Below are 13,488 nucleotides of genomic sequence, written 5' to 3' on the forward strand. Positions count from 1 at the left end.
GGCATCCTCATGATCCCCAGCCAACATCATCAACAAGTGATCAGGTTAGTGACACCACAGTTATTATATGTCAAATATACCTACCCATGCTCTATAACATTAAGTTTGGAGGGACAGTGCTTTCTTTAGGGATGGGGATCGAGACCCGGTTCTAAAAGGACCCGGTTCCAAACTTTCTCAATACCTGAAAATCAATTAGGTCCGGGTCAGAGCTTATCGATACTGGTATCGAGACTAGCGGGTCCTATAATGTAACTTTATGCCTCGAGAGTCAAATCTGATTTAACTTGAAACGCGATGAATAAGAAAGCTAATGGTTTTTATTTTAAGGGCACCGAAACCTGGTGTAGGTTTATGATCAGGCTGCAGCTTCAGCTCCTACATGAACGAACACGCACGCACACACGCACGCACACACACACACGCACACACACGCACACACACACAGCGCCCTGCAGTGAGAGACGCAGACGCCGCTCCACCGCGGTGGACACGTGAAATTATTATTTCTCAATAAAACTCTTGACATGTAACAAATGTGAGACATTGTTCCACTTTTTATTTATCATTCTTGAAACAACTTCAACTTTACTCAGTTACGGATTTTGTATAGTGATTTCTCCGAAATCCTGTTGGTCGTGTATTGATAAGGCGTTTAGAATTGTAAACGCTGGTCAGTCATTGTTTCAATGAAACTCCTACCAACATGTGTCGACATCAAAAGTGACCAGAAGGTGTCACCGTGGAGACGAGTGTCGAAGTGTTTGGAAGGCTTTCACAAAGCCTCGCTTTGCCCATCACTACCATCTCACCTTTCAGAGGAAATAGCTGGTAATCTTAAAAGTAGGTTAGTCAGCTGTATGGCTATTTGACAGACATTGAGAGAAGAGTATTCTGTGAGTGATTAAGGAAAAGAGACAATAAACCAACTCACGTGTGTTGACCGTGTTTGCATGTATGGCTGCCTTTCTGTGTTACTCCTGTAGCCTGACAATTTCTCCTGCATAAAAAGAGTTAAAGAAAACTCTTTTCCATGATCTACCCTGATTTGGTCCCACATTCCATTCTCAAGAACAGCACTTCTGCAAAACACAAGGCATTACAACATGTGTCAATACCAGCAATTCATATTTATGTTGTCTTGTACACATACTGTAAAGTTACATCTTGTTAAGTAAATTAAAAAGAAAGAACAGTGTTGATAACAGAGGAGTTAGTAACGTTAAAGCAAATTAGGGATGAAAACTAGTGCTTTTAAATTAATGAGGAGATTATTCTTTTGGATTTTGATGTAGAAATGAAATGCTTGTAATTATACTGAAGGTAGGTGGTTCATGTTGCTTATTTTTAATATACAGTTATTTTTTTTCTTTTACAAATTTGTAAAGCGGTAAATTAAGACACAAAAGGCAGACATGAACAGTCCTATCTGTAATGATTCTGAGGTCATATTAACAGTTTTTTCCTGCCTTTATCAGGTGGTGAGGCTAAACCAGCTCGGTGCCGCGCCATGAATTTAAAATCATTGTGGAGTATCAAAACTAACCAAAGGACTTTCCCCAGATCTAATGGTTATAATTCAGTAATAATAATAATCTGTATTTGTATAGCACCTTTTATACATAAAATGCATCTCAAAGTGCTTTATATCACAGGCACTTAAACAAGTAAAAAAGACATGAATAAACAAATAAAACATACAATACAGCCGCACTTAATCCACAAGCACAAACACACAGGTATTAAAACTGGGAAAGGGTAGCAGCCAGGGCTACAATATGAAATAAATATGTGTGATCACTTACAAGCAAAGGCATTAAAGTAGGTCTTGTGCTGCTTAGTAAAACTATCAAGAGAGGTTGCTTCTTTTATTTGTAATGGGAGTTTGTTCCAAGCCATTGGTGCATAATAACAGAAAGCTGCTTCACCAAACGTTTTACTTTTCAGTCTTGGGACATTAAGTAGACCAGCATCAGAGGACTGTAGTCTTCTTTAGCAAGTTTTGCTCTCAGGGTGTAATTTAATCAAAATCTGATTCTGATCTAGATTTTTCTACTTATTATTTACAGATGTGGTAATAACTATTCCAAATGTCTTTATAGGAAAACAAAAATCTCCCTGTCTGCTCCCCCAAGATTCTCCATCAGCAGTAGGTTATAAAGTTGACCAAAAGACACGTCACTCCTATAATTCACTGATTTATATAAACTTTAAAACTTTTAACTGTTTAAAAAAGATTTTTGCTTTGGATCTTCATAAAATTAAAATAAAGTTAAAAGCAAGTACTATAACCACAACTGTACACTAACAGTCCTCTTTCATAATACTTCTGTAGTTAACTTTTCCAAAGTGCTTATAAGTTTTAGTCACTTAGTGGAGAATGTTCTGTAGGCTACATCACGAGCCAGATGTTCCTTGATTTACTTTAAACCTTTACTCATTACTAATAACTTTTTTAAAGCTGGATCTCCGACATTGGCTGTGTTGTGTTGGACAGATTTGTGCTGCGGTGTTTATGAGAGTAAGAGAGAGACAAGCGAGAGGATGTGCTGCATGAATACGCTACGGCGCTGATCTGCAATCAAATACGATTTTACATAGCCCTGGTAAAATAAATCTAAAATCAGTATGTGGCGGTCAGCGTTGATATTGTAGTGGACAAATAAACAAACGTATAGGAAACACTGCCTTTCCTCTGTCGTTGCTGCTGCAGTGGTCGGGACCAGAGCCTGGCTGGCCGGCTGCCACGGATAACCTTTCAGGTGCTTGTGGAGCTTCTCAACCCCGAAAACATTTTCAATTTGCCACCAACTTGTGTAAAAACTGCCAAAAATCTAATTCTACACAGATGATTTCTCACCAAAAAGGGTAGTTAGTGATTAAAGCGTACAAAACAAAAAAGTGTTCTGCTGTTAGCCTCTTTCCGTTGCTTTCTGCTTCTTGCATGAATGCTTCTTCTTCTTGAGTAGTCTGTGTATATTAATGCATACTGTCTGCTATGTAGCAGAAGGCAGTTACAAAACTCAATGTCACTCTTAAACCTACTTATCTACCTAGTCTTACAGTCAAGCAGTCATGGCAGACAGTGGAAGCGGTACTGCCACCAGCATTGCAGTTACAAATAAACAATTAAAGCTGCAAGCAGCGTTGGGCGGGCCCTCGCACTTGTAGCGCGTCCGCGTGTGAGCCGGCCGAGTTGCATATTCTGGAGCTCTGCCGGTGCGGCTGTGAATTTCCTACGCGGTTCCGACGCCGCATGAAGGTGCTATATGTCACTTCCTGTGTCCCCTATGTGGAGCTACATAGCACTTGCCGCTATGAATATAAATCGGTGTTGGCGTGTAGATGTCTGCGGGGTGGGAGAGTTATCAAGCACGTAAAGTTTGTTTCAGATGTGAACATGTAGACTGAACAATAATGTACCCAAACAATAAAATAAATTCCTTTTATATTTCCCTGCCTTGTTGTTTATGTGTACATACAGAGGAAGAATGTGAGAACAGCACACATTTCATCGTTACTGTGTGTTAGAGCATGGGAGAACAGTGGATACTTTTAATACAGCCCACACCCCTAATACTGTGTAACTATAACAAGTAGAGAACAGAAGAAAAAGATGTTCTTTCTTTACAACTGTCTGCATAGCTTATTCATATTGTGTAATGAATGAAAATAAATAGGCCTACTAGGCTCCTCTCTACTTTGACATTTAAGATTAGCTTGTTTGATCCACCTTCATACACATGTGACATTACTGTACAACTTGAGAAAGGTGAGTTATTTTCTGCTCCAGCCTGCCTAAAAGAAAAGCGTTTTGGGGATTAAATGGACTTTATTAGCTGCTGCAGTGCAGGATGAACTCAGAATAGACCCATTTCTCACCTTATTATTCTAAATCATGCAACGAATAAGAAGAAATGCATAATAAATCCTGGGACAAAATCTGTCCACAAATACTGTACAGCATGTAGATTGATGAACAAGACTTGTGTTATAGCTGACTTGGGCAGTGAAATGTTTAATTTTTTTAATTCATGTGGTCATAGTTGTCCACAACTCAAATCAGAATATAAGAAGAAATGTTTTATACCACCTAAAGAAGGCTTCCTATCAGAAAGGTAGGAAGGTATTTCAAATGTACAACTGCAGTACTTAAATCTAAGTAAAGTAATTTCCCTGACATTTTTGTGTTACTTTACTTTTAATAGACACATGTAACAGGTTTTATACTTCCTGTGAGTATAATCCAATCAATCTTATTTTCATACTGTATATCCGATGTGTAATTTGATAAATTGTGTTGTATGTCGTGCTCGCATCTCAGAGAAGACTCTGACTGCAACATGCGTCTTTGTAAAGAGAGAAACGGACAGAAAAAGTCTCTAACTCTGCCTGTCAGCTCACTCTGCTCCGTTAAAACTGAATTTACCATACAGAATTGAATACGAGTGCACTCCAGATTTAGCTGCAGCCAGCTGACCGTGTGCTTCTCTCTATACCGCAGTTCTGTGTCCATGCATGCAGCAAACTGATAGCACTGTCTGTTGGAGCGTCTACATGAAAAGAGAAGGAAGACATTGCTGGTAGTATTGTCTTCAGAGTTGTTAAACACCTCAGCGCACTGAAGGAAGCCATCTGACTGTGTGAGGGGCAAGATCGTTGATGTCTGCAGGCAGAGTAGGAGCTCTCCTGTCTGACTGGTCCACCAATAGCAGAGAAGATGACCCCTTGAGACACAGCCCCTCCTCATTTGCATAATGAGGCAGAAATGCATGCAAAAATTTAAAAAAGACAGGCAGAAATAAATACCATGGGTGAAAATAAATAAGGTAAATAAATACAAAGGAAGAATAAAACAGACAAAAATATTAAAACACACACATAAATAAATACATTAAAAAAATTAGTAATAAATAAAGTTGAATAAACAAATAAGGTAATTATAACAAAGGTGAATAAGTAAAGGCACTAATTAAAAATATACATTTATGTCTCCTTGTATAATTTAATTACTACCTACATTTATTTATTTACTTAATTTTTTTGTGTATTTAATTGGATGCTTATTTATTTATTGAGCATTTATTTATTTCTGTATTTATTTCTGACTGTGTCAGGATCGGTCCTCCATAGCGGGGTGGGAGAGTTATCAAGCACGTAAAGTTTGGTTCAGATGTGAGCATGTACACTGAAGTTACAACAACTTCCTGTGTCATGGCGAAGACTTGATCTCTGACGCCACGCCACGGACACACCCATTGACGAAAACTCGCAAATAGCACAACTTTTCATCTTCAATGCCTTTAGAAGGCACAGCACAAATTTGAGGTCGGTCGGACTAAATCCCTAGGAGGAGTTCGTTAAAGTACGAAGTGTGTAAATCATCCAAAATTTGACGTAAAATTCAAAATGGCCGACTTCCTGTTGGGTTTAGGCTATGGCTCCAAGAGACTTTTTTGTGCGTCTGGACAAGATACACGTACCACAGAAAATTTGTGCACGTAGGTGAAACGTGCGGCGGGGGCTGCTTCGTTAAAGGTCACTTCCTGTTGCCAGCAGGTGGCGCTATGACTGTGGGTGAATGTCAGCATGTACATGTGTTCAGGGCGGGACTCTCATCCTACATGTACAGTTTGGTGCAGATGTGAGCATGTACACTGAAGTTACGACAACTTCCGTGTCATGGCGAAGAGTTGATCTTTGACGCCACGCTACGGACACGCCCATTGACGAAAACTTGCAAATAGCACAACTTTTCATCTTCAATGCCTTTAGAAGGCACAGCAGAAATTTGAGGTCGGTCGGACTAAATCCCTAGGAGGAGTTCGTTAAAGTACGAAGTGTGTAAATCATCCAAAATTTGACCTAAAATTCAAAATGGCCTACTTCCTGTTGGGTTTAGGCTATGGCTCCAAGAGACTTTTTTGTGCGTCTGGACAAGATACACGTACCACAGAAAATTCGTGCACGTAGGTGAAACGTGCGGCGGGGGCTGCTTCGTTAAAAGTCACTTCCTGTTGCCAGCAGGTGGCGCTATGACTGTGGGTGAATATCAGCATGTACATGTGTTCAGGGCGGGACTCTCATCCTACATGTACAGTTTGGTCCAGATGTGAGCATGTACACTGAAGCTACGACAACTTCCGTGTCATGGCGAAGAGTTGATCTTTGACGCCACGCCACGGACACGCCCATTGACGAAAACTTGCAAATAGCACAACTTTTCATCTTCAATGCCTTTAGAAGGCACAGCACAAATTTGAGGTCGGTCGGACTAAATCCCTAGGAGGAGTTCGTTAAAGTACGAAGTGTGTAAATCATCCAAAATTTGACGTAAAATTCAAAATGGCCGACTTCCTGTTGGATTTAGGGCATCGCTCCAAGAGACTTTTTTGTGCGTCTGGACAAGATACACGTACCACAGAAAATTCGTGCACGTAGGTGAAACATGCGGCGGGGGCTGCTTCGTTAAAGGTCACTTTCTATTGCCAGCAGGTGGCGCTATGACTGTGGGTGAATGTTGGCATGTACATGTGTTCAGGGCGGGACTCTCATCCTAGATGTACAGTTTGGTCCAGATGTGAGCATGTACACTGAAGTTACAAAAACTTCCTGTTTCATGGCGAATCATCGACGCCACGGACACGCCCATTGACGAAAACGCGCAAATAGCACAACTTTTCATCGTCAATGCCTTTAGAAGGCACAGCAGAAATTTGACGTCGATCCGACTAAATCCCTAGGAGGAGTTCGTTAAAGTACGAAGTGTGTAAATCATCCAAAAATGGCCATAAAATTCAAAATGGCCGACTTCCTGTTGACTTTAGGCTATGGGTTCTTGAGGCTTTTTTGTGCGTCTTGACATGATACATGTCCCCAGAAAATTTCGTAGATGTAGGTTGAACGTGAACGAGGGGCTAATTTTTTCCAATTTTCTAGGTGGCGCTAGCGAGTCATTTTGCAACGCCCATGTGCGAAACTTGTAGAATACGAAATTTTTCACCGGTTCTGACATGTTTGCAAATTTTGGTGAGTTTTCGAGTATGTTTAGGCCATGTCATTTGGGCCTACTTTGCAGAAAAAAGAAAAAAAAAAAAAAAAAAAAAAAAAAAAATATAATCCGAGCAAATTCAATAGGGACCTCACACGGTAGTGCTCGGGCCCTAATAATCCGAGCAAATTCAATAGGGACCTCACACGGTCGTGCTCGGGCCCTAACCAGAAATGTCCTTAATAAGAAGGTTGCTATCTCGCCATTAAACAGCCTCTCCATGACAAATTTTTATAGTCGACTTTTTTATTTTTCTATTACATCGACTAATTGTTGCAGCCCTACTGTATAACGTTTAAATTAGTTTAGCAGTAATTTCATTTTTATATCAGTTACATTTAGTTTACTTTTCATCTATTACATAATATATCTGGTGTGGCAACCACAACCAGTGTTTTTCTTCCAAAAACTGTGCGTAATATCCTTCAGTAATTTGTAAAATATTTCCTCATTTTCATGTCCTTTTAAGACACAATGACTCAGCCCATGTTTTCCTCATGCTGCCGGAGTCTGCTGGGATGTAAGGCCTGTGTTGGGGGGTGGAGGAACACATCTTTCCAGTGCCTCAAGTGCAGAGATGACGAGCCTGTGTATACAGAGGTAGCTGGACTGTCTGCAGCACTAGTTTTTTTCAAGTCCATGCCATAAACATGACAGCTGTTGCCTTTTACATGTGTTTTTTTTTTACTTGACAGTCATGGGATGCAGGTGACAAGACTGTGAGGAATGTTATGAAGCTTATTTCAGTCATAGTCTCTTCAGCTGCACCTAGTACTCCCCCTCTCACGCACATTCATGCCCATATACGCTGACCATTTATTATGTGTATCTGTTTAAGTGAAAATCGTTAAGATGAATAGTTTCTGTTCAGAATTTGTTCTGCACTGATTGCATTAAGAAGAGAGAGAGACAAGTTTAAATACTTTTTCACAAGGGGTAGCTGACAAGACCGTGAGGGATGTTAGTAAGCTTATTTCCCTTGCAGTCTTCTGCACAAAATATTTAGGGCCCGAGCACGACCGTGCGAGGTCCCTATTGAAATTGCTCGGATTATTAGGGCCCGAGCACGACCGTGCGAGGTCCCTATTGAATCTGCTCGGATTATTAGGGCCCGAGCACGACCGTGTGAGGTCCCTATTGAATCTGCTCGGATTTTTTTTTTTTTTTTTTTTTTTTTTTTTTTTTCTGCAAAGTAGGCCCAACTGACATGGCCTAAACATACTCGAAAACTCACCAAAATTTGCAAACATGTCAGAACCGGTGAAAAATTTCGTATTCTACAAGTTTCGCACATGGGCGTGGCAAAATGACTCGCTAGCGCCACCTTGAAAATTGGAAATGATTAGCCCCTCGTTCACGTTCAACCTACATGTACGAAATTTTCTGGGGACATGTATCGTATCAAGACGCACAAAAAAGCCTCAAGAACCCATAGCCTAAAGTCAACAGGAAGTCGGCCATTTTGAATTTTACGGCCATTTTTGGATGATTTACACACTTCGTACTTTAACGAACTCCTCCTAGGGATTTAGTCGGATCGACGTCAAATTTCTGCTGTGCCTTCTAAAGGCATTGACGATGAAAAGTTGTGCTATTTGCGCGTTTTCGTCAATGGGCGTGTCCGTGGCGTCGATGATTCGCATGAAACAGGAAGTTGTTGTAACTTCAGTGTACATGCTCACATCTGGACCAAACTGTACATGTAGGATGAGAGTCCCGCCCTGAACACATGTACATGCCGACATTCACCCACAGTCATAGCGCCACCTGCTGGCAACAGAAAGTGACCTTTAACGAAGCAGCCCCCGCCGCACGTTTCACCTACGTGCACGAATTTTCTGTGGTACGTGTATCTTGTCCAGACGCACAAAAAAGCCTCTTGGAGCCATAGCCTAAAATCAACAGGAAGTCGGCCATTTTGAATTTTACGTCAAATTTTGGATGATTTACACACTTCGTACTTTAACGAACTCCTCCTAGGGATTTAGTCCGACCGACCTCAAATTTGTGCTTGCCTTCTAAAGGCATTGAAGATGAAAAGTTGTGCTATTTGCAAGTTTTCGTCAATGGGCGTGTCCGTGGCGTGGCGTCAAAGATCAGCTCTTCGCCATGACACGGAAGTTGTCGTAACTTCAGTGTACATGCTCACATCTGGACCAAACTGTACATGTAGGATTAGAGTCCCGCCCTGAACACATGTACATGCTGACATTCACAGACAGTCATAGCGCCACCTGCTGGCAACAGGAATTGACTTTTAACGAAGCAGCCCCCGCCGCACGTTTTACCTACGTGCACGAATTTTCTGTGGTACGTGTATCTTGTCCAGACGCACAAAAAAGCCTCTTGGAGCGATGCCCTAAAATAACAGGAAGTCGGCCATTTTGATTTTTACGTCAAATTTTGGATGATTTACACACTTCGTACTTTAACGAACTCCTCCTAGGGATTTAGTCCGACCGACCTCAAATTTGTGCTGTGCCTTCTAAAGGCATTGAAGATGAAAAGTTGTGCTATTTGCAAGTTTTCGTCAATGGGCGTGTCCGTGGCGTGGCGTCAAAGATCAGCTCTTCGCCATGACACGGAAGTTGTCGTAACTTCAGTGTACATGCTCACATCTGGACCAAACTGTACATGTAGGATGAGAGTCCCGCCCTGAACACATGTACATGCTGACATTCACAGACAGTCATAGCGCCACCTGCTGGCAACAGGAAGTGACTTTTAACGAAGCAGCCCCCGCCGCACGTTTCACCTACGTGCACGAATTTTCTGTGGTACGTGTATCTTGTCCAGACGCACAAAAAAGCCTCTTGGAGCGATGCCCTAAAATCAACAGGAAGTAGGCCATTTTGAATTTTACGTCAAATTTTGGATGATTTACACACTTCGTACTTTAACGAACTCCTCCTAGGGATTTAGTCCGACCGACTTCAAATTTGTGCTGTGCCTTCTAAAGGCATTGAAGATGAAAAGTTGTGCTATTTGCGAGTTTTCGTCAATGGGTGTGTCCGTGGCGTGGCGTCAAAGATCAAGTCTTCGCCATGACACAGGAAGTTGTTGTAACTTCAGTGTACATGCTCACATCTGAACCAAACTTTACGTGCTTGATAACTCAAGGGGTCATCTTCTCTGCTATTGGTGGACCAGTCAGACAAGAGAGCTCCTACTCTGCCTGCAGACATCAACGATCTTGCCCCTCACACAGTCAGATGGCTTCCTTCAGTGCACTGAGGTGTTTAACAACTCTGAAGACACTACCAGCAATGTATTCCTTCTCTTTTCATGTAGACGCTCCGACAGACAGTGCTTTCAGTTTGCTGCATGCATGGACACAGAACTGCGGTATAGGGAGAAGCACACGGTCAGCTGGCTGCAGCTAAATCTGGAGTGCACTCGTATTCAATTCTGTATGGTAAATTCAGTTTTAACGGAGCAGAGCGAGCTGACAGGCAGAGTTAGAGACTTTTTATGTCCGTTTCTCTCTTTACAAAGACGCATGTTGCAGTCAGAGTCTTCTCTGAGATGCGAGCACGACATACAACACAATTTATCAAATTACACATCGGATATACAGTATGAAAATAAGATTGATTGGATTATACTCACAGGAAGTATAAAACCTGTTACATGCGTCTATTAAAAGTAAAGTAACACAAAAATGTCAGGGAAATTACTTTACTTAGATTTAAGTACTGCAGTTGTACATTTGAAATACCTTCCTACCTTTCTGATGGGAAGCCTTCTTTAGGTGGTATAAAACATTTCTTCTTATATTCTGATTTGAGTTGTGGACAACTATGACCACATGAATTAAAAAAATTAAACATTTCACTGCCCAAGTCAGCTATAACACAAGTCTTGTTCATCAATCTACATGCTGTACAGTATTTGTGGACAGATTTTGTCCCAGGATTTATTATGCATTTCTTCTTATTCGTTGCATGATTTAGAATAATAAGGTGAGAAATGGGTCTATTCTGAGTTCATCCTGCACTGCAGCAGCTAATAAAGTCCATTTAATCCCCAAAACGCTTTTCTTTTAGGCAGGCTGGAGCAGAAAACAACTCACCTTTCTCAAGTTGTACAGTAATGTCACATGTGTATGAAGGTGGATCAAACAAGCTAATCTTAAATGTCAAAGTAGAGAGGAGCCTAGTAGGCCTATTTATTTTCATTCATTACACAATATGAATAAGCTATGCAGACAGTTGTAAAGAAAGAACATCTTTTTCTTCTGTTCTCTACTTGTTATAGTTACACAGTATTAGGGGTGTGGGCTGTATTAAAAGTATCCACTGTTCTCCCATGCTCTAACACACAGTAACGATGAAATGTGTGCTGTTCTCACATTCTTCCTCTGTATGTACACATAAACAACAAGGCAGGGAAATATAAAAGGAATTTATTTTATTGTTTGGGTACATTATTGTTCAGTGTACATGCTCACATCTGAAACAAACTTTACGTGCTTGATAACTCTCCCACCCCGCAGACATCTACACGTCAATACCGATTTATATTCATAGCGGCAAGTGCTATGTAGCTCCACATAGGGGACACAGGAAGTGACATATAGCACCTTCATGCGGTGTCGGAACCGCGTAGGAAATTCACAGCCGCACCGGCAGAGCTCCAGAATGTGCGACTCGGCCGGCTCACGCGCGGACGCGCTTACAAGTGCGAGGGCCCGCCCAACGCTGCTTGCAGCTTTAATTTATTTATTTTTTTTTTTCTGCAAAGTAGGCCCAAATGACATGGCCTAAACATACTCAAAAACTCACCAAAATTTGCAAACATGTCAGAACCGGTGAAAAATTTCGTATTCTACAAGTTTCGCACATGGGCGTGGCAAAATGACTCGCTAGCGCCACCTTGAAAATTGGAAATGATTAGCCCCTCGTTCACGTTCAACCTACATGTACGAAATTTTCTGGGGACATGTATCGTATCAAGACGCACAAAAAAGCCTCAAGAACCCATAGCCTAAAGTCAACAGGAAGTCGGCCATTTTGAATTTTATGGCCATTTTTGGATGATTTACACACTTCGTACTTTAACGAACTCCTCCTAGGGATTTAGTCGGATCGACGTCAAATTTCTGCTGTGCCTTCTAAAGGCATTGACGATGAAAAGTTGTGCTATTTGCGCGTTTTCGTCAATGGGCGTGTCCGTGGCGTCGATGATTCGCAATGAAACAGGAAGTTGTTGTAACTTCAGTGTACATGCTCACATCTGGACCAAACTGTACATGTAGGATGAGAGTCCCGCCCTGAACACATGTACATGCCGACATTCACCCACAGTCATAGCGCCACCTGCTGGCAACAGAAAGTGACCTTTAACGAAGCAGCCCCCGCCGCACGTTTCACCTACGTGCACGAATTTTCTGTGGTACGTGTATCTTGTCCAGACGCACAAAAAAGCCTCTTGGAGCCATAGCCTAAAATCAACAGGAAGTCGGCCATTTTGAATTTTACGTCAAATTTTGGATGATTTACACACTTCGTACTTTAACGAACTCCTCCTAGGGATTTAGTCCGACCGACCTCAAATTTGTGCTGTGCCTTCTAAAGGCATTGAAGATGAAAAGTTGTGCTATTTGCAAGTTTTCGTCAATGGGCGTGTCCGTGGCGTGGCGTCAAAGATCAGCTCTTCGCCATGACACGGAAGTTGTCGTAACTTCAGTGTACATGCTCACATCTGGACCAAACTGTACATGTAGGATGAGAGTCCCGCCCTGAACACATGTACATGCTGACATTCACAGACAGTCATAGCGCCACCTGCTGGCAACAGGAAGTGACTTTTAACGAAGCAGCCCCCGCCGCACGTTTTACCTACGTGCACGAATTTTCTGTGGTACGTGTATCTTGTCCAGACGCACAAAAAAGCCTCTTGGAGCGATGCCCTAAAATCAACAGGAAGTCGGCCATTTTGAATTTTACGTCAAATTTTGGATGATTTACACACTTCGTACTTTAACGAACTCCTCCTAGGGATTTAGTCCGACCGACCTCAAATTTGTGCTGTGCCTTCTAAAGGCATTGAAGATGAAAAGTTGTGCTATTTGCAAGTTTTCGTCAATGGGCGTGTCCGTGGCGTGGCGTCAAAGATCAGCTCTTCGCCATGACACGGAAGTTGTCGTAACTTCAGTGTACATGCTCACATCTGGACCAAACTGTACATGTAGGATGAGAGTCCCGCCCTGAACACATGTACATGCTGACATTCACAGACAGTCATAGCGCCACCTGCTGGCAACAGGAAGTGACTTTTAACGAAGCAGCCCCCGCCGCACGTTTTACCTACGTGCACGAATTTTCTGTGGTACGTGTATCTTGTCCAGACGCACAAAAAAGCCTCTTGGAGCGATGCCCTAAATCAACAGGAAGTCGGCCATTTTGAATTTTACGTCAAATTTTGGATGATTTACA

Source organism: Micropterus salmoides, unplaced genomic scaffold, assembly GCF_014851395.1.
Source record: "Micropterus salmoides isolate LMB-PRFRI ecotype aquatic unplaced genomic scaffold, ASM1485139v1 Ms_hic_scaffold_2, whole genome shotgun sequence".
NCBI lineage: Eukaryota > Metazoa > Chordata > Actinopteri > Centrarchiformes > Centrarchidae > Micropterus > Micropterus salmoides.